Source organism: Gorilla gorilla, chromosome 8 (assembly GCF_029281585.2).
Source record: "Gorilla gorilla gorilla isolate KB3781 chromosome 8, NHGRI_mGorGor1-v2.1_pri, whole genome shotgun sequence".
Taxonomy (NCBI): domain Eukaryota; kingdom Metazoa; phylum Chordata; class Mammalia; order Primates; family Hominidae; genus Gorilla; species Gorilla gorilla.
In genome coordinates this window covers 65,167,826-65,193,417 of record NC_073232.2, presented here as the reverse complement: position 1 = coordinate 65,193,417, position 25,592 = coordinate 65,167,826, and the positions used below count along the sequence as shown (strand labels likewise).

General features: G+C 44.5%; 1 protein-coding gene across 5 annotated transcripts in view; it reads right to left on the bottom strand.

Annotated features, from left to right (window-relative positions):
• The window catches only part of SGMS1 (sphingomyelin synthase 1), a 313,766-nt gene extending 289,505 nt beyond the window's left edge, over positions 1-24,261 (bottom strand). The window contains exons 1-2 of one of the 5 annotated variants that reach the window (XM_063709740.1): positions 22,386-22,590; positions 21,377-21,931 (exon numbers count right to left, since the gene is read on the bottom strand). The gene's annotated coding sequence lies outside the window, so the exon portion shown is untranslated. Of the gene's footprint in view, positions 1-21,376; positions 22,126-22,385; positions 22,709-23,371; positions 23,658-23,972 lie in introns of those variants that run through there. The other 4 variants (XM_019035024.4, XM_019035025.4, XM_004049419.5 and 1 more) reach the window with 4 other exon arrangements.
• Between the last annotated feature and the right edge of the window lie 1,331 nt (positions 24,262-25,592).

Sequence of the window (25,592 nt, the reverse complement as noted above, 5' to 3'; positions counted from 1 at the left end):
AAGTCACTTTGTACATTTGTGACCAACCAAAAAGTTTTAATTTTCTCATCATTTAGCTGCCTGTTTCAAATTTCCATAGACAAGAGGACCACTTAAGACAGAATGGAATGGCTAGGCAAGAACCCACTTCCACATTCTTAACCTCTTGTAGCCAAAGTGAGAACATACCTGACATGAGAACTGAAGCTCAGAAAGGTTAAGTGGCTTACCCTAGGCCTTGCAGCCAATAAAAGAGGAATTAAATTTTAATCCAAGATGGTCTGCTTCCACAGCATCAGCTCTTCTTCTAGCATGCTATTCTGCTCCATTAAGTAAGGGCCTAACACTACTCATCAGATGTAGTACAGGTTGGATACCCTCTTTCCAGAATGCTTGGAACCGGAAGTATTTTGGATTTCAGGAATTTTTCTGATTTTGGATTATTTGCATATACCTAATGAGATATTTTGGGAATGGGACCCAAGTCTACCCATTAAATTCATTTATGTCTCCTATCCACCTTCTACACATAGCCTGAAGGTAATTTTATATGCAATATTTTTAATAACATTGTGCATGCAACAAAGTTTTGACTGTGTTTTGACTGCAACCTATCACATGAGGTCAGGTGTGAAATTTTCCACTTGTGGAGTCATATTAGTGCTCAAAAAGTTTTGGATTTTGGAGCATTGCAGATTTGGGATTTTCAGATTTGGGATGCTCAACCAATACCTGTTCTCTGGACACTTTATTCTTCTCCTGATACTCGCCTCTGATAACAGAGTTCAGGTAACTCTGAATCACCTTGTTTTAATCTCTCCAAACACTGTTCCCACTGCTGAGCTGTCAATCAATGATCCTGTCAGCCTAGAAAGCCCTGCCCCATCTCTGCTTCTTCAAGTTCATTCCAATGCCTACTTCCAATAACCAGCCACTCTGTGGCTCTGCAAATGCAGGGAGAATGTTCTGCTTCCCACAGGAGCTACTTCTGAATTCACCTGTCCTACCTTATGTCATAGCATTTAAAGTTCTTTCAGGGTAGTCCTTATTTAACTCAGTCCTTATTTAACTAACACTTGTGTCACTGGCTGAACCAAGCATGATACTTCTCCCTGCTCAATATCTTTTTGTGTGTTATATCAGGGGAAGAAGGGAGAAGAAGGCTACTGGAGAAGATGCACAGTGTTTATTTGGAGCCTGCCTACTAAACACTTATCAGGCACTCTCCTAGGCATGAGAGGGCAATGACTGAGACAGCAAGGTCCCTGAACTTACACTGAAAATGTAATGTTTATTTTTCTAAATAAATAAATATACACACATACATGAAGCAAACACATCAAAAAGTTAACATTTGATAAAACTGGAAGCTGGATATATATGCATTTATTGTATTATTCTCAGTAGGTTCCTGAACATTTAAAATATTTTAACAATAAAAAAATTTGTAATGAGAAGAAAATAAACATAAAGCCTCTACTCTCTGTGGAAAGAACTGCTTTGTCAGACTAACTTATTTCCAAAGTGCCAGGATAGAGAAAATTTTACAGTGATCTATTTTGTTTTTAACATCATGCTCCACAGCAGACAAAACAATCAGGAGAAAAGGTGAAAATGAACGAGTTTAGACAATGGAATTCAATTCAGCAACACAATGAGGTTCTCAGCCAGTCTAGGCTGTCTTCATTTCCAACTCCTTATCCTCTGCAATGTTAAATGATAAAATAAAATACCAGAAAAACATAACCACATTCTAAAACCTTTTGCCTCTGAAGAGGAAGCCCTAATAATAACCACTACCATTTTATTCTACATCTACAGTGTGCTGGGGTCTTACAAACACGATCCCTTAACAAACCTGTAGGATGAGCTTTTTACAGATGAGGAAGTTAAGATTCAAACAACTTAAGTAATTTCCTCAACATCCATTGGTTCCATTGCTGGTGAGAGGCTGGAGCCCAGGCTGCGCACCACCAGGGCTGAACCGTGGGTAACAGAGCTAGCTTCCAAATCTCTCTCTGCCGAGAGTCATACACCTTGGTTTTGTTTTCATTTAACCATGATGCACACCTCTCACTATCTGATACTCCTTCTCTTACTTATTGTAAACTTCTGGGCTCCCACAAAGGAGTGGATCTTACAGAGAAAGCAGTCTCTAGTAGTAAATTCAGTAAATTTAAAAAACACACACACACAAAATCCAAGAAATCACAGTCTTGAGATACAGTATCAAAAACCATACCTCCAAATGGTAACTCAAGGCAACAAAAAAACTGAGGGGTAAAAAACTAAATTGCACAACACACTGCAGTCATCAAAGAAACACTGCATGCTTGTTTTAAATTGAACAGCCTTAACCTCTGAAGGGACCTTAATGTTGTAGTCAGCAACAAACCTGTGAAAAGAAAAAGAATTGGTAAAATCACTTTCTAATGTTATGTATCTTTAAACACTTGTGACTGTGAAGAGTGTACAAAATTTATCTTCCACATGTAGACAGAGGGGCAGGACAAGCTAGAGCATACATAAACAGGTTAAGATTTTATTATTTACTAAATTTTCAAAAATGTAGAATAACATTAAACTTGAAATATATGCCATTGTTTATTCTAGTAGGAGTTACATTAACCATTCTGGAAACAAAATATAGATCAGAAAATGAGAAAAGTCAGATTTAATCTAAACGTCAACATTTCTGACCCCTAGAGTTTATTCCTAAAATAGGGGCCTCAGTGCAAAAACGGCACTGTACACTTTCCTTTTCTATCACTTCCTCCTGCACAGTCTAAGCTCTGATGACAGCTCTCAGACAGTAAGGAAACTGCTGAGTCAAAACCACATAATCAGAGCCCTCCACCAGCTGGACCCTCATAAACCTGACACCCCACCCAAAAGAAAGCAAACTGGTCCCCCACATGAGCCTGCACGTAACAGGCTGCTCACCACCAGGGCTGAACCGTCGGTGAAATTTACATGTGCAACCCAAGCAGAGGTTCCAGGGACGGTGTCTAAAGAAGAACTATTAGGAAGATAAGAGAACCAGAACTGTAGAGAGCCACCAAAAATGCACAACATATAACAGACTCCAACAGCAAACAGGCAATTATTTGCCTAGACGTCTGATACAGTGCCAGGTTAGCTCACTACACTTGAAATTTTAACGGCACAAAAGAACCGCAATTATCTTTTTTCCCAGAGACACATTTCTTTGATTACATCTTGCATGCTGAAATAAAAAATTTATTCAAACAGTTTCACGGTTATTCTTTGGAATGGAGTATTTGACTGATTGCCAAATGTATAAATTATATGACTAAGTATTAAACATGTGTGTTTACTTTGTTCCAGAGGTCACCTATTTAAATCAAGGACTTAAAAAGTCCTTGATTGATCAACTCCACAAAAAAGAAGAAAGATTATTCATCCCTATAAATCTACACATACACCCATCAGTAAAAAGACCAAGATAGACTCCAAAAAATTGACTAAAAAGATCATACAAGAAATATAAATATAACACAATACACAATGCTGTCAGTAAACTCACTGATAAGCCTCCATCTTCAGATGGATCATGTGCCTTTAGAAAATGTGAGCAATGTAAACAAACAGATTTGACTGGCATTGTTTAAAACCACCAGTTAATCACATTTGATTTTTATCAGGCCTATAACGGTACAAAACATTTCACTTCTGTTACTACAAAGCTGGAAGCTAATTTCAATTTCCTACATCTCCACAAAAAAGCACCTACAGACATATCACTGCAAGATGCCCAGGCACCACAAAACCCCTGGACCACTGCATGGAGTCAGTGGGGAGCATACTGCTCTATATTCTCCATTGGGCCTCCCCTACCACCCAGATTTGGGAAAAATTACAAATTAAAATCAAGGGAGCTTGCTGTGCAAACACAGCCTGTAGCTCAGAACCTCAGCCCCACTTCCAAACAGAATGTCATCCATAAACAGAAATTCCAGAGCTGCCACAGTGAGACAGGCTCACAGAGAAGCATACCACTGAAATAAATCATATCTGCATATCCAGTGAGCATTTAACCAGCTCAGAGTGAACTAAGGAACCAAACACTACTGCCAGATTTTCCCTCCTAAGGTACTGACAAGTAAGAGCTATCAGAGCAAAAGATATGAAAACACCAGCTGTTTTCCAACAACCCTGACAGGCCTTGCTCAAGGTTGCTGCCAAGTTTGCTGGTGAGACTGCTCTGAAGTATTGTGAAACCACACTCTTGACCTCAGGCAGTACTAATACCTTCAACTAAACACTGTTCAAAGTGGTGGGTGTGTTTATAACTGTAAAGGCAGAATTTCCTTGACCACACAGTGATAAGGCACCCTCTAATAAAACTGATCACAAGAAGGCACATATTTTTATTTTCCTTTTTATTTATACAAATGTATAGGGTACATGTGCAATTTTGTTACATGCATAGATTGCATAGTGGTCAGGTCAGGGCTTTTAGGGTATCCATCCCTCAAATAATATACATCATACTCATTAACCAATTTCTCCTCATCCTCCCCACTTCAACCCCCTCACCCTTCTGAGTCTCCATTATCTATTGTTCCACTCTCTACATTCATGACAAGGAACATATTTTAAGAGACACCTTATTTTCTTTTTTTTAAAAAGAGTCTCTTGAAAGATGTTTGTCTTGAACAAATATTTGTACACCTGTGTTCACAGCAGCACTAACCACAACAGCAAAAGATAGAAGTAACCCATGTGTCCACTGACAGATGAATGGATAAACAAAATGTGGTATATCCATACCATGGAATATTAAAAAGGAAGGAAATTCTGACACATGCTACAATATGCGTGAACTCTGAAAACATTATGCTAAGTAAATCAAGCCAAATACTAAATAGTTCCACTTATATGAGGTACATAGTCAAATTCGCATATACAGAAAGTAGAACAGTGGTTTTCCAGGGGCTAGGGGTAAGAAACAATGGGAATGATTGTTTCATGGGCATAGAGTTTCAGCTTGGGATGAGGAAGTCATTCTGGAGATGGATGGTGGAGATGGCTGCACAACAATTTGAAGGTACTTAATGCCACTGAACTGTATACTTAAAAATTGTTAAAATGGTACATTTTGTGTATGTGTATTTTACTATAATCAAAAAAGATGTTTGTACTTGTTTAAAGTATAGATTTGGAATAGTAGAAATATTTTAAAACTATAAAAATACAACATATATTTCTATGCATATTTAAGAATCTACCAAAGTTGTCTTCAGCTTCCACACTTGGCGAAAATCTGACCTTCAGTCTCAGTCTGGAAAGCTAAAGAGCAGGATGCATTCTTCAAATGTCACTTCTGGCATCCTTGAACTGATGTATGATCAATGATTGCATCACCGTGTAAGTAAACATCACAACAGCATGACGTCAGTGATATGAACAAGGCATTATATTTGAATATCTGCTGTTAGTATCCAAAGACTCATTTTCAAATGTCGGTGAACATTCCAGATGTATCCTAGAATCTCCTGCATCCATCAGCAAACTATATGACACTCAAGATTTTGTCACATACTTACCAAAGATGTTCAAAGATGGAATGTCTGGTTATTATGTAACAAAGCTCAGCTCTAGCATTGTACTTTTTTTTTTTTTTTTTTGAAACAAGGTCTCACTCCGTCACCCAGGCTGAAGTGCAGTGCCATAATCACAGCTCGCTGCAGTCTCAACTTCTTGGGCTTAGGTGATCCTCCCACCTCAGCCTCCCAAGTAGCTGGGACTACAGATGCACACCACCACACCCAGGTAATTTTTTTTTTTTTTTTTTGGTAGAGATGTGGTTCTGCTATCTTGTCAAGGCTGGTCTCAAACTCCTGGGCTCAAACGATCCACCCACCTCGGCCTCCCAAAGTGCTAGGATTACATGTATGAGCCACTGTACCTGGCCTAGCATTGTACTTTGTGTATAACAGCACTGACATGGCAAGTCTACTAACAATATTAAAGAGCATGCTTACTAACAGTCAATGGTTGCTTGCAGGGAAAGCAGTCAATTGTTGAAAACTGAGGGTACCTTGAGAGGGCAAACATTTGTCACATATTACCTCTGCAAAGATTCTTCTGTCATTCTTCTCCAGGGAAGATATTGAAATTAGTGTGCAGGCAGTGAAAGCTAAGATGCAGATGGAGATTCCAAAACAGCTCTGTTATCTTGAAAGCCAATTTCATTTCTCTACAGCCACACTTTTAGAGCCAAAGCTTAAGGATGCATTTTTCTCTCAACTGGTTGTGTGAAGCAGCAAGTGAGTACAAAAATATCAGGGAAAAATGTGTAGAAGGACAACAATTTCACTTCTGCTTCTGAGATTATCCAGATATATTCTCCTTCAAACAGTGCACAAAGCTGGGGTTAGGAAATACTAAAATGAAACCACATCATCATTGCCAAGAAAATCTTCAGGTCCAGGAGTCACAGAGAAGACAAGTCAGTTATATGACAAAAGATTAATAAGTTGGAAAGAAACTACCACTCATATTGTATTACATGGACAGAGCCAGCAAAAATAATAATATAAAAACAAACTAAACAAATAAGTAAAGACCTTGCTCCTCCCTCCTCCAACTCAGATCAAAGTCAACATCCACCCAGTATCACAAACATTAACAGCACTGATCGTATATGCTAAGAAATCAAGTCCCTGTACCACAATGCCAAATTCTGACTATTTTAATAACAAAACTGTAATAATGTTTATAAAATGTCAAACTTGTAATTGTATCCCAGAAGTCCATTCTAAGACAGCAAGATTTAGCTTTGGCAATACTATTCCTTTCAGCATTCCACCTTTCAGCATTTGGTCAAAATGTGCATTTGGTGAACATCTAATATTTATAGAAAATAGATCAGAGGGATATACACCAAAATGATAACAGCAGTTATCTATGTGTAATAGGGTTATTACTATTATTTTAACTTATACATTTTCTAAATAAAGGAGGAAGAGCAAGAGGGGAAAGAGAAGGAAAAGGGTAAGAGGAGAAGAGGAGGAAGAGAAATAAGAAAAAGAAAAGTTGTCCTTGAAAGAAAACCCATCTGGCTAAAAGGCTAGTGCAGAGCAGCCTTGGGCAGTCAGCACAGGCTGTACACCACAAGATTTCAGGGGACGCTACTCAGTGCCCACTCCTCAAACACTGTGCTGAAGCCACCCCACCCTTACACCTCAGCCTCCCACAGTGCTGGGAGAGAAAAGAGGGTTTCAAGGAAGATAGTATTATCATCGAAATTTAATCAGTATGATATCTTTATTACTTAAAGCTTTTTAAAAAATCAGTAATTTCAAGTCAAAGATGTAGCCTAATAACAAGTACAGAGAAACACACCTGATATGACTATACAGGTGGCAAAATTGCCTGTGAAGGAGACATTCTTTTTGTAGTCTTCCTATGAATACAATCACCCCTCAGTAACTCAGGAGATTGGTTCCAGGACCTCCAGGGACACCAAATTCCGTGGATGCTCAAGTCCATCATATAAGATGGCATGATATTTGCATATAACCTACACAAATCCTCCTGTATCCTTTAAGTCATCTCTAGATAATGTATAATACACAATACAATGTAAATGCTGGGTAAATAGTTGTTATGCTATAATTTTTTGTTTTTTGTTTTTTTGACACAGGGTCTCACTCTGTCGCCCAGTTTGGAGTACAGTGGTGCAACCTCTGCTTACTGAAGCCTCAACCTCCCAGGCTCAAGAGATCCTACCACCTCAGTCTCCCTGGTGTCTGGGACTACAGGTGTATGCCACCACGTCTAATTTTTGTAGAGACAGATTTTGCCACATTGCCTAGGCTGGTCTCGAACTCCCAGACTCAAGTGATCCACCAGCCTCAGCCTCCCAAAGTGCTGGGATTACAGATATGAGCCACCATGCCTGGGGGTATTTTTTTATTGCATTGTTATTTTTTGGCTTTTTCCCCAAATATTTTCAATCTATGTGATTGAATCTGTGGTTGCAGAACCCATGGATTATTTACAGAATTTTTTAATGACAGAGTCAGTATGACCTGACTCTTGCCTTGGTAGACTAAGACCTGTTGAGGACATATCTGTCTAGTTCATCACTGTGTCACCAGTACTCCACAGGGTACCTGGCCCATAGTAGGGCCCAACCAGTACCTTCTCAATAGTTTTTTTTTTTTTTTTTTACAAAGGCATTACATACCTTTTTGCACATAACAATGCTTTCAGAACAACTTTCTTTATGACTATTCTCAAGAGTTACCTAGTATTCCATTGTGTGGATATACATAATTTGTTTAACCAATCCCCTATATTTTAATATTACATTTCCAACTTTTCACTATGATAAAGAGCTCTGGGATGAATAATGACCTTGATTATTTCTTAAAATAAGCCCCTAAAAGTAGAATTGCTGGGTCAAAGAGTGTGTGAGCATCTACGGTCTCACTCTTCAAAGCTACCCTCTAGACCCTTATCTTGAAGGCAGTAGTCATGAACTTTACTATTTAGGTAAGCTACTATGGACTTCTCAAGCAGAGCAATCTCCTAAAACAGGTGCCTTTGGCATCAGCAGCCAAAGCTCCAGACCTATCTTCGGGACCCATCAGACACAGAAATCTGAGAAGCAGCAACTGCTCCAAGGGGCCTCTGTGCTCCTCCCAATGGCTCAACCTCCTCTTCTTGCTCAGTGGAAGACAGAAGCACATTGTAGCATCATACGCACCTCCCCGCCTTTGCTTCTACTAAGTCAAATGGTCTTCCAGTGATGCCAGCGGTATCATTTTGTTTCCCGTCCCACCCGTAAGACACAGAAACGTCAAGCCGCACAGAACTACAACAAGGCTGTCAGTGTGTGTCTGCCTCACCCCCTTTTACCTAGTCACTTCCCATTAGTTCCTCTAAAAAGAGAAAGATAGAAATATGAAGGAACTTTCCATGGCATAATTTGCACTTTTTATCCACTTTCATAAAAAATGGGCCTTTTAAATACCTTCCTGGTGAATTTAATGAGAGTTTTAGATGCACTGGCCCCCAAAATACACTTAAATACATGGTGGCTTCAGGAAACCCATCCAGGGACCCCCAATAAGAACCTGTGGGCCACAGATAGGGCCTTGAAACGAATGAGCAAAATGAGGCTTGAGAAACTCCTGAGAGCGTTCTCACGATCCTGCCTGTTTCTAAAATCAAAGGGAGAGGGAAAGCCGGCCATGCTGAGGCCCCTATGGAAACCTGGAACACTGCCCAGCCAACTGCTTGGAACTTTGTAGAGCCTTTCAAAGTAACTCAGGTGTCACTACATGGACCACAGCAGTAAAGCAAATGTTAAATTACCAACCTTGTGAACAGGTGGCAGAGACATTCTGAGGCACAGGTGAGGTTTTGCCTCCTGACAACCCGACATGCTACATATTTGCTTATTTGATTATTGTCGGTCTGACCCTTACCAAGAAAACTCCATACGGGCTGAGACTTTGCTTTGTTCACACCTGTATCCTGGCCTCGTTCAAAGTCAAAGCTGCCAGTCTCCACAATTCTGAAGGCTCAGGCTAGAGATGGAGGCCATCTACAAAGGCTTCCACAAAAAGCAATGGCATACAGGGGACATTCTGTGTACTTGGGTCTGGGGGTGTATAGAGTGAACTAATAGCCAGGGGAATAATAGGGACAGGCTCTGGGATAAGATCAGGTAGAAACACAGAGGAAGGGACTATGCAGTCCACGTGGTGAAAATCTCGACAACACATGGCCAGAAAACTGGGTACAGATAGTGCCTGTGCAATAGCCCATCTCACTTATGGTCCATCTAGTCAAATGAATGGTCAACACGCCACCCAGGAGAGGAAAGGGAATCAACACGCACTCTCTCTTACAGGAAATCTCAGGGTCACCCTCTGCTGCCACATCCCAAGGCCACCTCAACAACTGCAGAATGCAACCCTGTACTACTGTGGACACACGCCAAGGGTATTCACACCACGACACTTGTGACATAGTGGTTATTATCCCCATTTCACATGAGAAAGCCACTGCCCCAAAACGATTTCAACCCAAGCCCACTGTTCTTCGTCACTCCTCAGCTGGCTTTCAAAATCAGGGCCCCTGGGTCCTTGCCTTCCCAGTTCCTGTTATCTAGAAGACCCTGGGTGTCCTGACATCTTACAAATGGCTCAGAAATTGCGTTACTACCTCACCAGTGTGCTTGGACAGCCAGCAGCATCTTTCCTCACTGCCCTCACCTACTCTGCCTCTGTCTCAGATGACCAGGACAGCCTGACTTGGGCTGAAGGCCGTGGGTCCTCTATACAGACTGTTTCTTTCACAATCCTCTTCTGGTCCCATGGCCTTTTCTCCAGCATCCCAAGCATCTCTGCTCTCCAGTCATCCTCCACCTGCCTGTGCACCTTCATCCCTGCCGCTGCCCCCTGCCTTTCCTCCACCCTTCCCTCTCCCCTCCTGGTTTCCTCAGGAGTAAAACATTCCTCTTCTCTGTTGGCCTCAGACACACTGGCACCCCCCATCCCCTTTTCCAACTCCTGCCTAAACTGTCAGCCTGTGTCTGTTAGGGGGAAAGAAGCTGTGGGTAAAGCCTGCCTTCCCACCCTATCTCCCTCCCAGTCCTGATTTCTCCTGCCTCTGCTGCTTTCACCCAGCCCCCTGCCAGTGGGGGTGGGTACCACTTCAGCTAGCCCTCCCCACCACTTCCTTAGGAGATAGTTTTCTTGAGGTTTGTTCTCTACCATCCTGCCCCAGGGCTTTTTTCTTCAATCCCTCCATCTCCATCTGTGACTATTGGGAACTCCCTTCCAAATTTAAGCATCTTCCACCTGCCAAGCTTAGCTGAGGATCCTCCACCCCTTAACCTGAGATTTGTTGTAACATCCCGTCTTCATGGATTCACATAGAATACCTGCATGAAACTTTTAGAAGACTGAACATCCACATTTTGCTCCCTTAATGGAGACAGCCTGCCAGAAGGAATATCCATTACAACCTGGGAAATGCAAACAGCTTATTGCTATTTCTATAAAGTGGTCTGGACATGAAATTAAATAGGACTGGGGAAGGTAGTGCTGAAATCAGCTTCTTTTGTTAATGAATAATAAGCAGCTGGCGAAAAGGAGGAGTGGAGGGGAGAAAAAAGAAAACAAGGAACTGGAACCACTGAAAACACAAATGAAAGGGGAATTTCACACTTAGCCAAAAATTCAGGGAAAATAAAATAAAACTTTGTTTTTAATAGAGTCTTTCTTTTAAAAGTTGATTTATCTTAAAGATAGAAAGTCGTTAATCTTCTCCAGGTTTTACATTCCTAGCAGATAGCTAACATTTAGCCACTTTGTTGTTTGTTGTTGTTGTTGTTGTTGTTGTTGTTCTGAGACACAGCCTCACTCTGTCGCCCAGGCTGGAGTTCAGTGGCGTGATCGCGGCTCACTGCAGCCTCTGCTTCGTGGATTCAAGCAATTCTCCTGCCTCGGGCTCCTGAGTAGCTAGGATTACAGGCGTGCGCCTCCATGCCAGGCTAATTCTTGTATTTTTAGTAGAGATGGGGTTTCAACATGCTGGCCAGGCTGATCTCGAATTCCTGACCTCATAGCCACGTTTTTTAAAAACAAAGAAAGTAAACTCTTAAGCACTCTTGTAACTCCCCAAGTAGTTTTGAAGTGCAGTCCCAGCTCTGATTCTCCCTTTGGGGGCTGACCACTTATAGCACACATCTTCCTAGGCTTGTCTCTGCTGTCAGGATTATGTCACTAAAAATGGAAACCTCGTGTGGCTTTCAACCCTAAAACAAAAGAAAATAAAAACCAAAAAAATGCCACTTCTGGCTCCATCTACACTGACCTATGGTATGGATTCCCTTCTGTGCACTCTGCTGACACAGGGAACCTGGGCAGGTGACCTCTGTCCAGTCATCCCACCCCTGACCCAGGGAGGCTAGGTGTGCAGCTTTGATACTGTACTCACTACTTGGTGATGACATCATCTGTGGACATGTCTGTCTCCCCACTGATCCCTCAAAGACCCAGACCCCATCGCACTCATCTCTGTATCTCAAAGCTCACCAGGGAAACTGGCCCATAGGGGATTCTCAACACATATTTACTGCCACTGTCAACCCTGAGTTATAAAAAGACCAGACTGGAGAGTGTCTCCACACCTGAACAGGCCTCTCTAGCCTCTTCAGTCGGCCCCTGGCAATCCCCCCATCCTCTCTGCCCTGCCACATTCCCTCACCAAGCAAACGAGCTGTTACAGGCTGACAGGGTCACAGGAGAGTCCTGATAACTAGCACAGAGAAAAATCTAAACCAGTGTTTCTTCCCAAATACAACTTACTTGTATTGTTCACCTCCGAGTTCTTTCTAAATCCTGAGTTCCTACAAAATATTTAAATTCTAAAAGGTTTTCGTCCCAAGGTTTTATATATGTAACATTTTTTCAAATAGGAAAAAATGTAGCCTGGATTGCAAGACAGAAAACTTCTGCTATAATAATAACTATTCATACTTCTTGAGAGCTTAATGTGTGTAGGTGCTGTACTAAGCTTGGTACACATTGTAGCTATGTGACCTCGTGGCAGCTGGAGGAAAGCTGTACAAAGCTCTTTTTTCCTACAAACACAGTTTTCTGCTATAATTAAACTAGGCAAATAAGATTATCTTCTGCCTCTCCACTGTCAGGTTATGTATCTCAATATACTTTTAATTTGTCTGTGCCTAAATTCCTCCATGGGGATAAGTGGTGAACAGGAAGTCTTTCTTTTTTTTTTTTGCCAATGGAAGGGGGAATGAAAAATAACAAAAATAAATGAGGCCATCTTCCTAAGATGGGATGTAATGATGGCACTCCAAGCTTCTAATGAGTGTTGACTTATATTTCCAAGTTTTCTCTCCACCTTGGGATCATCTCTCCTGAGCCATGCCAGAACCACTGGTGAGCAGGAAAAGCAAGTTTCTGCTCTGGACTGGCTCAGACACCCCTCTGATAAACAGGACCACATGAGTTCAGTTTTTATTTCATGAGGCGGAAGGCACTTCCAATGTCTAAATCTGAAATCATCCCACCTGACTGTAACTAGAAGTAGGAGCAGCTGGCTCCTCGCTGACGTGGGCACTGCTGATGGCAGTGGTTGGCAAAGAGTGGTCCCCAGACCAGCAGCATGACAGCATCCAGGAACACATTAGACATGTCAACTGCCCACTGCCACCTGCCCCAAGCTCTTTGCCTCAGAAACTCTGGCAGAGGTGGGTCCCAGCCCTGGGCGTTGTAAGCAGCCTTCAAGTGATTCTGATACACGCTGAAATCTGAGAGCCACTGGCTTCACCTGATAAACATCTGAGGTCATGGGAATGCCCTGCTGGGCTAACCTGTGTATTACAACGCTTTATATAAAGGTACTGGCTCTCCACCAACAGTACCTACTTCTGTTATTTCTGCCACCTGGCAAAGGCCCCAAACACTAAACTCCAGGGCATTCTTTTTCCTACTTTCTTGGGCAAATTACTTCTGCCCCACTCTCTTTGTCCTCAAAAAAGGTATGATGACAATATCCATTTCATTGGGTCAAGGACTTAGAAAGTGTCTGGCATGCAGTTAGCCATCAACAAGTGTGAATCCCTGTGATTCCGACATCTCTGCCAAAAGGTCTAATCAGAACTAGGAATATAGCAAAATAAAATTCGCTTCCTGAATGCTTACCACCTGACTTTTTCTCCCCACTCAATTCCAGAGCCCTGAGTGAGGACATCCAGGAATGACAGAGAATGCACCTGGCTCCACTGTCTTTCAGTATTTACTTGTTCAGTCTGCAACCTGAGCGCCCACTGAATGCCTGCCGACATGTGGAAAAAGCCCATTCTATAAATTTGTACAGCCTCCAACCAGGTCTTTCCGGACAAAAGCCATCCAATTCTGGGGCATAAAGCCTCACACACCTCAAGAGAGGTACAGGAGGAACGTGACGAATATTAACAAAAGTTGTCATAATAACAGCTAACATTTATGTTGTGGTTACCATGCCAGGCATTCAGTACCTTATAAATGTTAATATAGTCCCCACAATAACCCTGTAGGATGGCTGCTGTTATGACACCTACCAGAGAGTTGGGGAAACTGAGGTGCAGAAGGTTTGCATAACCTGCCTAAGGTCCCACAGCTTCTACACGATGAGGCTGAGATCCAAACCCAGGGTCCAGGGTCAGGGCTCTTCACCACTGTACTATAAGACAGAGAGCTATTGCTTATCTAGGCATCTTCTAACTATTTATCACCAATCCCACAGCACTGATTTTGAGATACTTATGTTTGGGCACAATATCCACTGTCATGGGATTCAATGCTGGGCCCTCAAGGCTCCCAACAGAAATGATAATTCTACTTGGTTTCTCCAGCGCCTTCTCCCCTCCCTAAACTAGTTCCACCCAAGCCAAATCAAAACTTCACAGAGCAGAATTTCTCTCCTCTCATAACTCCCCTGGCACTGCACCACTTCACCTCTAATTATATACCATCTGTCACATAGAGTTCTCTAATTGTTTCTTGCATATTAGCCTTTTCTTCCCCAGTCGACTGTAAAATTCTTTGGAAGTACCCATATTTTTTGTGAAACCCAACAAAACTAGGCAGAAACATGGGCTTGCAAATGTAGTCTTAGAGAGTGTTACACATTCATTGGCTAGCTAATTCACTTTGCTTTTCTGACTCTTCTTTATTATCAACCCTTAAAAACAGACAAAAGTATTAAGTTTACGAGATTTATTTTATTTATTTTTTGAAACAGGGTCTTGCTCTGTCATTCAGGCTGGAGTACAGTAGCGTGGTCACAGCTCATCACAGCCTCAACCTCCAGGCTCGAACAAGCCTCCCACATCAGCCCCCCCTGCCCCAAGTAGCTGGGACTACAGGTGAACACCACCACAACTGGCTAATTTTATGTATTTATTTATTTATTTATTTATTTAGTAGAGACAGGGACTCACCGTGTTGCCCAGACTGGCCTCAAACTTCTGGGCTCAAGTGATCCTCCCACCTCGGCCTCCCAAAGTGCTGGGATTACAGGTGTGAACTACCATACCCAGCCAGTTTATGCTATTTAAAACCAGCATTAGGGGAGGTATTCCACCAACATAACCTAAGCAACAACTCTGTTTCAAGATCTGTACTCCAAGCATCTCCTACAATATCTTTTAAACCCTTCAGCAGCCTCCATAAGGCGGAGGGGGGGGCGAGTGTTGTTATTCCAGTTTGAGGAAAGAGGAACCAGGGCCTACCAGGGGTGAGTAATTTCACCAATGTCATTACAGGCTGATAAATGAAGGAAGATTTTAAAAGATCTGTCCCAAAACACCTATTAGCCTCCCTCTAATGTGGAGACTAAGGTGCCAAGATTCAAATTATCCTCAAAGCAACCTTTATAAAAAATGTTATCATGACAGAAAATTTGAAACTCTATTAAAAAGTCATTTTTAAAAAGATGAAATGATGACCATGTTCATGGACAGAATTACAATAAGACAGAAAATCTTACAATATTAGACAGAAAAATCATATTATATATTCAATGCAATGCCCATCACACTTTCCTAACTTTGTTGAGAACTTAATAAGCATTCCAAAATGCATATGGAATTATAAAGATCCACAAATAACCAAGTCAAAGTATAAAGAAAAGTAGGGGCTCATTCTGCCATATAAAACACACTGCAATGCTATAATAAAAAAAAATTGGGGGGGCATAAAAACAAACAGATGACTGGTATCAGTATGTTGCAAGCAATGGGGACAATTTCAGTTTGGGGTGATAAAAAATGTTCTGGAAATGCATAGTGGTGACAACAATGTAAATGTACTTGATGCCACTGAATTATACACTTAAAATGGTTAAATGATAAATTTTATGTTATGTGTATTTTATCATAATTTAAAAAGATTTTTAAAAATCAGTATGTTGAATGAAAGGAACCAGACACAAAATGGTACTATACTGTATGGTCCATTTACATAAAATTCTAGAAAACACAAACTAAACTACAGTGACAGCATATCAGTGGTTGCTTAAGTCTGGGGACAAAGGGATTACAAAGGGGCCCAAGGGCAATTTTGGGGTGATGGAAATGCTCTGTATCTTCACTGTGATGGTTTCACAGGTATGTACATCTGTCAAAAGTAATCAAGCTGTATGCTTTGAATGGATTTAGTTTACCTATATAAGTTACAACTCTTCTTTTTATTTATGTATTTATTTATTTATGAGACAGGGTCTCACTCTGTCACCCAGGATGGAGTGCAGTGGTGCAATCTGGGCTCACTGCAAACTCCGCCTCCTGAGCTCAAGCAATCCTCCCACCTCAGTCTCCCGAGTAGCTAGGACTATACCAATTAGCCAGGCTAATTTTTGTATTTTTTGTTCAGACAGGGTTTTGACCAGGCTGTTCTCTGTTCTTGAATTCCTGGGCTCAAGCAATCCACCTGCTTCAGCCTCCCAAAATGCTGGGATTACAGGTGTGAGCCACTGCACCTGGCCCTGGCTTAATTTTTTTTTTTTTTTTTAGAGACAGGATCTCTCCATGTTGCCCAGGCTGGTCTTGAACTCCTGGACTCAAACAATCCTCCCACCTCAGTCTCCCAAAGTGCTGGGATTACAGGCATTGAGCCACCACGCTCAGCCTTAATAACTCTTAATAAAGTTGAAAAAGTAAACTAATGTGTGTCTGTGGGAACCTGAGTTATGATAAAAGTGGCTCCACAAAACTATATGAAGGAAAGAATACACTGTTTAATAGATGATTTAGGAAAACTGTCTCACAGAATGGAAAGGAAAAAAATAATGTGAGATTCCTTTGTTTTCCCATATATGAAGATGAACCTCAAATAGAATAAAGCCCTCAATGTGAAAGGTAAAACTGGAAAGCTGACAGAATACAGAATATCTTTGTAATCTTGGGGTAAGGAAAAATATCTTATACTCTTACAGTGCAACCTAAGGCAAAAATTAATGGACTGGGGCTATATCAAAACTAAAAATTTCTCAAAGTTACCATTGACAAAGTTGATAAACAGATGACAGGATGAGATTAACATCTAGAATATACCAAAAAAATCTGCAAATCACCACATTAGGAAAAGCAAGTATGGCTAGTCAAAGAAATTATAATCACTAACGAATATATTAAAAGAGTTCAAATTTACTAAGAAATCATATAAGTTCACAAAAAGAAAACCCAATGAGATCCCACTTTACAGCCACCAAACATTGGTAAAACTAGAAAGTTGGTTAATAACAAATTTGAGTAAGAACGTGGGGAATCAGGAACCCTTGTGCACTGATGTGGAACAGAAAGCAGCTGAGCAACTCTGGAGAGTAATTTAGCAGTGTTTAGTAAAAACAGGTATGTTTGTACACCATTACTCAGCCATCCCACTCCTAAGTACATACCCTTAGAGCAGCGGTTCTCAAACTTTCCCATGTATCAGAATCTCCAACCTGGGCATGCTGAAACACAGTTCAGGGTTTCTGATTCAGGAATTCTGGAATGTTAGGACCCAAGAATCTGTATTTCTAACAGTTCAGAGTTGATGCCGATGCTGCCAGGTGTGGACCATACTTTAAGAACCACTACCCTAGGGATATTCTCAACCAGATCATTAAGAAAATGCACACAGACCCAGCTACTCAGGAGGCTGAGGTAGGAGAGTCTCTTGAGCCTAAGAGGCAGAGGCTGCAGTGAGCCAAGATCATGCCACTGCACACCTGCCTGGGCGACAGACCGAGACTCTGTCTCAAAAAAAAGAAAAAAAAGAAAGAAAATGTATACAGGATGTTTGCTAGTGGTAGCAGGAGTGGAGGTGAGTTAAGCATCCATCATTAGGGAAATGGGTAAGTAAAAGTAGGAGACACATAAAAGACCAGCCCCACAAAGCAGCAGTCAAGGCAACGCACTAGATAAACCTGCACTAACAAGGATCTCACAAATAAAATGTTAAGGTTCTTCTGACTTTTATGAATGCCTGCAAATTTCCATAATAAAAAGCTCTAATGTTGAATAAAAGAAGAATGAAATCTATAGCACAGAACCACTTATGTAAATCAAAAACAAACAAAGTAACTCAACATCTTTAACAAAATACATACATATGCAAGAACATATCCTGCACTGGAGAGAAGGCTCCTCTGGGGGAGAGGGGCCTGGGGGGTGGTGGGAGGGGAATGAAGGAGAAAAACGTAAAACAAGCAAGGGGCTTTTGCACAGTGAGAGGATCCTGTGCCAAGAACTGGAATGTGAGCTCAGCTCTCAGCATCAGGAGTCTAAAAGGTAAATCACCCAAATTATCTAAATCTCCACTCACCTGTCTGTACGTATAATGGTTGCTTCAGTTAAAGCCCTTGTGGCTTTACATCATTAAGGGAGTAGATCATCTTGTCACTGAGAGTGGAGGGGAATCTTTCTCAATACAAGCTTGGGGTGATTTCAGGCCCCCAAAATCAAACCTGCTACTGAGCCCTGGATTTTCCCTTTGACATATTAGTTTAAAAAGACACTGGTGCTCTTGGCTTTTGGCAGAGTGTGTGTGTCTCTTTCTCTGTGTCTTTCTCTTCGCTGTCTGTGTGAGTCTCTGTGTCTGTGGATCTGTGTGCGACTGTCTGTGTGTGATGTGTTTATCTGTGGAGATGGAGGACTGGGAGAACAGCAAACCATTCCAGCAGGGCCTGAGCCACACTTATTCATCAGCACCATTCAATGCAGCTTTACTGAATCCAGAAGTCAGTTATAAAACCAAGCTACCTTCCTGGGGCTCCGCCCACCCTTCTCTTTCCCTTTCTTCACTCTCTCCTCCCTGACATCCAATGCTGCCTCCCAACTCCCACATCCAAGTGGGCTGATCCAAAATAAGGTCCTCTTGTGACTGGGTAGCTTAATGGAGGTAACAACCTTTACAGGGATGCTCTTAGAGAGGAGAAATAGCCATTTATATTCCTGACCAAAAGCCTTTAATAGGAAAGCCAAAAATCTTGAAGACCAGCATGTCATAAAAGTTCCTCCAGAAGAGACTGTTATGGCTATAGCTACCATCCAAAAAAGGCATAGCCATCTATAACATGTTATGCCCCCACAAGGACACAAGAGCCACTGAATAGTTTGCCATATGAAGTGGTGGGAAAGTGTATATGGCAATCAAAAAATAAAAATCACCATTGATCAAATTTGTGTGAGAAAATGCAACAGATTCTTCTGACAAGATTGCTTTAAAAAGCAAGCTCATGCCAAGAAAATACATCTTTAGGAGAAGAAGAAATACCTAAACAATTGGAGGAAGGAACAGACAGTGATGGTAAAGAGCAGAATGAACTGGCAGCACACTCATGCCTCCCTCCTAAAGACCAGGGCATTGATCCCTGTGTGCAAACAATCCAGAATTTTTATTCCCAAAATACTCTTTCAGCTTTTCTATAGCAGCACTTTTCAGAGTTTTCCTGAAATGTTATGTATAAAATGAAGTCTTCTAAGTTAAAGCATTTGACATGCAACAGGAGCACTTTTTAGTTAAAAATAATAATAATAATAATACTGCTAGGTGCAGTGACTCACACCTGTAATCCCAGCACTTTGAGAGGCCAAGGCGAGAGGATTACTTGAGCCCAGGAGTTTGGGACCAGCCTGGGCAACATAACAAAACCCTATCTCTACAAAAAAAGTAGCTGGGCTTAGTGGTGCGTGCGTGTAGTCCCAGCTACTCAGGAGGCTGAGGTAAGAGAATCCCCTGAGCCTGGAGAGTTCAAAGCTACAGTGAGCCAAGATTGTACCACTGCACTCCATCCTGGGTGACAGAATAAAACCCTGTCTCAAAAGAAAAACAAACCAAAAAAAACTGATGGCTATACTTAGGAGTCAGGAGTCCGTTTGGTTTTCATGACGTATGTTAACAAAGCACACCATTTCTCTAGCTGAAATGTAGGATCTGCCCCAAGTTTGAAAATTAATAAATTTAACCAGAAAAGTAAAAGAATCAAGTTTTCAAGCTAAAATTGAATGTTTATGGTCAACCCAGCAATCATGTCTTATGAAAACATAAATATTCTTTAAATGTCAATGTGCAAAGGTATTGATGCATATATTTTACTCTAACCATATTAATACAGACTTAAAAATAGATGATAAACATGGTAAATACTGGTAAACTCTTCTGTTATGAAGAATTTTTAAAATTTCAGCTGCAGAGGCATGTATTGAATACAAGTTAGACACTGTGCAAGATGCTAGAAATCCTCCAATGAGTAAGATACTGGTTTAATAACCGTGTCCCTCTGATGTCAATTTAATACATCTCTGGAGTTAATGTCTTTTATTAAAAAGTTTCAGGAAATTTCAAATAGCTCACTATCATCACTGAAGAGTTGCAGAAATGTATCTTACTATTTTACTAAAAACATAAATTTCTATTCTGTGAAGCAGAAATGGAAGGAAAGGCCACTTCACTGTTTTTACATATCACTGTCACTTTCTGCAGAGTAACTACTTAAACTGCATGGCGGCAGCAGCCACCCCCCTGCTACCCAGCAGGTCACAGAGATGCAGAGACTCAAAAACATGCTATATATTGCTGTATATTTTAAGAGGCGCAGTAAGGAAACTCGAAATACCAGGGCCTCCAGAGCTAAACAGGAAGCAAGATAAGACAAGTGAGTTGCCACAGGCAGAAGGCAGCACCTGGAGGTTCCCCCAAAGCTGGCGCCTCCGACAGCAGGCACAGGCTGCTGCTTGCTTGCTTGCTTGCTTGCTTGCTTGCTTGCTTCTTTGCTTGGCCACGGCATGTCTTCAGAGCTGGAAGGCTGCCACCTGCTGAATCACCAAACATCCCTGGGCTTCCCTTGGAGCACTGACCAGACAGGCACCCATCCCCCGCAGCCTTCGCCCGTGGACGTTTCACACCCCGACCAATGAAACGCCCCGCCCTCTCCCCTTCTGCACAGGCCAAAACAGCCGCCAACCCCTTTCCATCTGGGCAGCTCTAGGCAACACCCATCGCGTTCCTACGTCACCAGTCCCACTCCTCTCCTTCGGCCCACTCAGTCCCCCCTGAATGTTTCAACCCCCAGTGCCAGGAAGCGTGGGGAGTTCACAGCACAGCACATCAGACATTCGCCACTTCCACATCCAGGGAGCCAACTAGAAACATCCCCAAACCTAAAAGCAAAATAACCTGTCCAAACAGCTTTAAAGGTCCAGGAAGGTAAATGTCAAGGGAGCTAAAATAGTCGACAGGCCCCAGAACATAGAAAATAAACTTCCCTTTCAGAAAGCAGCCTTCACTTGGTTTCGTAAGCGTGTACCGCTGAAGTCTGTACTGTTTGAAGGTGAAAAGAAACATCTGAGAAGCACCTGCCTGGATTCTCTTCGCTCCCTCCGGCCACGACAACCCTTATCCCGATTTCTACTTCGCGGCACCAAAGAGGAAAGCAGCATTCACCAGAACGCTCCAGGCTGAATCCGTTAGCTGGACTAGGGCACTCTATCCGGCCCACGGGAAGACGCCACAAGCCCGAGTTCGGGTTAAGACGGTGGGAGAGGCAGCCGCTGCTGCTGCTGTTTTGCCCTTGACACGTCGCTGGGGGATAGCGCAGACCCCCTATGTCACGGAAAAGCGGCGTCCTGGAGAGACTGTCCAGTGCTGGGCTGCGCCGATGCCCCTCCAGGCCTTGCCCCTAAACGTCCCCGCCCCGCGGGGGCAGCCCTGCGGGGTCTCAGAGCCGCCCGCGAGCCTGGCGGGCTGTTACGCCGCCTGGAGAGAAGGGGAGCGCTCCTCGGGGAGGGGGGTCCCACCTGTTTTGTCGTCAGGGGGCATCGAGGGGCTACGGTGGGGGGATCCCGAAATAGTGGGCGCCTGGCCGGCTGCGATCTGGCCCGAAGGTACCAACTGTCACACCGCCACCTAGGCTGTGGGGGTGGAGCCGTGATTGGAGTCGGCCCCTGGGGGGGGTCTCCGGACCCCAGGCGTGCTACTGCCCAAAGGCTCCCCGCCTCCCGATCGCCCCAATCCGACACCAGGCAGCCTTCCAGCCCGCACGCAGTAGCTCTGAAAAGGTGCCCACTGACGCCTCCTCCTTCCTCCCCGCCCCAACTTAGCCGGGGAGCCCCGCCGGCGGCCCGCCCCCTCCGAGCCCGGATCCCGGCCGCCGGACCTCCCCGCTGTGCCCACCCACGGGGAGCAGCAGCTCTGGAGGACTGCCCGCCAGGTACGCGCGCGGCACCGCGCGGGCTGCGCTCACGCCCCCTCGCCCCAGGGCAGCCCGCCCGCTGCTCCCCGGCATAAGGCCGGGCCCGCGAGACAGGTGTCCGATCGGCCCCCGCAACCGTGAGGCCGGCTGTCTGTCCCTGCCCCACGACTCACTTGCACTGGAGTCACGGCAGCCGCCGGAATTCCGCTCGCGGAGCCCCCTGCCGCGGAATGAAATCCGGGGCAGGGCAGCGTCGGGGCTCCGCACCCCAATCGCGCTCTCCGACCGCCTCCCTAGGCGCGAGGGGAGAGCAGTCAGCCCGGGCCGGTCCTTCTCACTCCCGACCTGCCCGCCGCCTGCCGCCCGCAGCCGCTGCCCCGCTGGTGCGAACGCTTTCGACTTGCCACCGCGAGCCTCCCGGGCTGCCGAGCATGCCCAGTCCGCTGCCCGAGCCGGCCCGGCTTCCCGCGCGACGCGACTCCGCTCCTCCGGGTGTTCACTGCGGCCGGGGGGGCGGGCCGGCCGGGCGGGGTCCGCGGGGGGCTCCTCCCGGGACCGAGCGGGACCCCGAACCAAGGGACAGTCGCAGTTTGGGCCCCTTGAATTTTACTTTCAAGTAATGGGAAACTGAGGAGGCGGGCGCTTTCCCCAGCGTTTTTAGGGGCCCACTAAGTAAGGCCTGGCGGGAGCCAGATTTTACAATCAGGGACGGTAAATCCCTTGGGGCAGGGCTGGAGACGGGAGCCGCTAGAGCTGGTCACAAAGCAGGGAACGCAAACTCAGCCTGCTGGAAGCCAGGCACCAGTTTGCGAACTACTACTGGATTCTTTTTCCGACCAAGCCCAAGGGCTGCGACACTTGGGATTAATGCCCAATGGATCATTCGTAGGAAACGGCCAACCTGACTATTCGGCCCATTTTCAAACCTCTAACCATAGACTCTCATCTTTCTCCCACAACAGAAAAAAAAAGCCTCGGGCGACGCCTGGGAGCGCGACGGAGGCGCAAGAGCCCTAACCGCGCGAGGTGAAAACTCCGACTGCGTCAGAGCCGCCCCGCCCCGCCTGGGCCCCACCTTCCGCCGCCCCTCCGAGCTGCGGCGAAGACCCGGAGAGCGGCTAGGCCGGGGTCGGAGCCCGCGCATGCCCAGTAGCCCCACCTGGTGCAAGTCGCCTGAAGGAAGGTTTTCCTCTGCTCCCCGAGCGGAGCCCCAGCGCCCAAGTTAGGATGGACAGCGGGGAGAGCTGGCCTTCCCGCCCCGATGCCCGCCGTCCCTGGCCGGCCCGCGCCGCACCTCGGTGGCCTAGAGGCAGCCCGAGGCCGTGCCTCCCGCGGGGTCGGGGACCTGGCGAGCGGGGGAAGGGGCGCGCGATGGGCCCGGCGTGACACGTGACTGTCCGCGGCGCTCCGGGCAGCCATCTTCCGCCCGGCCATCGGGCCGCGGGCGCTCGGAACCGACCTGGGAGCTGGCGGGACCGTCCTCCCCCGCCACGCCCTCCCATCGGGCTTTGGGCGCCGGACTCTGGCCACCGCTCGGCACCTGCCTTCGCCTCGCCTTGGGGTATAGGAGTCCTGTACCGACCCCTGGCTTGCCCAGAGGACAGGTTCTCGCCCGGGCCAGAAGCAAACTGCGGCGAAATCGAGACAACAGAACTCAGGTGGCGGAGGGTCCCCGCTTTTCCCCAGAGGCGGAAGTTGGCGAGGGGGTCCTCTTCCGTTATCCAGCGAGAGCGCTGCTCTGGCTGCCTCCCGGTTCTTACCTAGTCCCTGCAGAGGAGTGATGTACCGGCAGGGACATTGGACAGAGGCCGTGCTCTTCCCTGCAGCGCATACCCCGCGGCCCCTGCTGGTGGGCGGCTTCGATGGTGCTGATGTTCATAGTGAATATTTATTGAGCGCCTGCCTCGAGTCCCTTGGGTGTCCTGTTGTCTCGGGACCTGTCGCGTCACTATCACCATAGAATTTGTTAGAAATGCACGTTTTCGGCCCCACCTAGACCTACAGAACCAGAAACTGCGGGTGGAGTCCTGCAATATGATTAACAAAGCCCTCCGGGTAGTTGTCATGGACGCCTCTATATTTCAGCTAAGCAGTCCATTTTAATAAGCTAGGCAGTGAAAATTTCCATAGTTTTCCCCAAAGCACAGTGAGGAGTCAGGGATTCAAAATGAGGCAATCTGCCCCAATGCAGGCGTTTTATTGCACCCTCCACTCCTGGCTCCTCTGGTTTTTTCGCCCGTAAGACACAGTACTGCTCTTCTCAGGAAGATTAGGAAAGTACATTTGTCACATACGCTTGTCAAGCACGGCTTTAAAATAACAACTGAAATTCAGTTCAACTGCATGTTTTGAGTATCTATTGGGAGCAAGGCTCTGTGAAGTATAGTAGCCCTACTGGTTATGTTGATCAGTTTGCACCTAAAAGGTGAAAGGAAGGCTTGCTTTCTTGTGATGTAAATTTTTTCAAACTAAGGGAGTGCCAGAAAACTGCTGGCTGCTTTCTCTCCCGTGTTGGTTTCTCTCCAGTGCTATCCAGAATGTGCTGTAAGCTTTGGACTTCCTGAAACAAAGGTCCAAGTAAGCATCTGGTCTTTGATGTACTTTAAAATGCACCCCACCCCCACATGAAAGATAACTAAATTTTTCAAAATATTAATGCTTCTTGAATGTAAATCGTGTGTCTAGGGTACTGGCATAATTTTTTTTTCAAATTTTCTATATGTTTGAAATGTTTCATAATAAAATCCTTTTAAATTTTTTTCCATGTGTAATTTTAGGATGATATATATATATAGCACATGGAAAAAAGCAGGGCATAGAAGTATTTCCACTTTAATTTCAGTTTCATAAAATCAGAGAGAAAAAGTCATAGATATATACACCATACATAAAAAATAAAAGCGTAAATAAATACAGAAAGAAATCTAAAGAGAAATCACCATAGCAGTAAAAGTAAATTCTGTGTGAAGTGGTTATAAGAGACACTAAGAGTTGCCCCTCCTTGAAATTATATTTAGTTATGGTCCTTAAGTCACTATTATTTGTAACCAAAAAAAAAATTTGAATAAAAATAGTTCTCCCTCTTCAGTCCCTCCAATCCTAAAGAATTTTTATCAGTGCCCTTTCTTTTTCTTCAGAGTCACTCTGTCACCCAGGCTGGAGTGCAGTGGCACCATCACAGCTCCCTGCAGCCTTGACTTACAGGGCTCCAGTGATCCTCCACCCTCAGCCTCCTGAGTATCTGAGACCACAGGTGCAAGCCACCATGCCCAGGTAATTTTTTATTTTTGGCCAAGGCGGTTTCATCATGTTACCCAAACTGGCCTTGAACCCCTGAGCTCAAGTAATCCACAGGCCTCCGCTTCCCAAAGTGCTGAGAT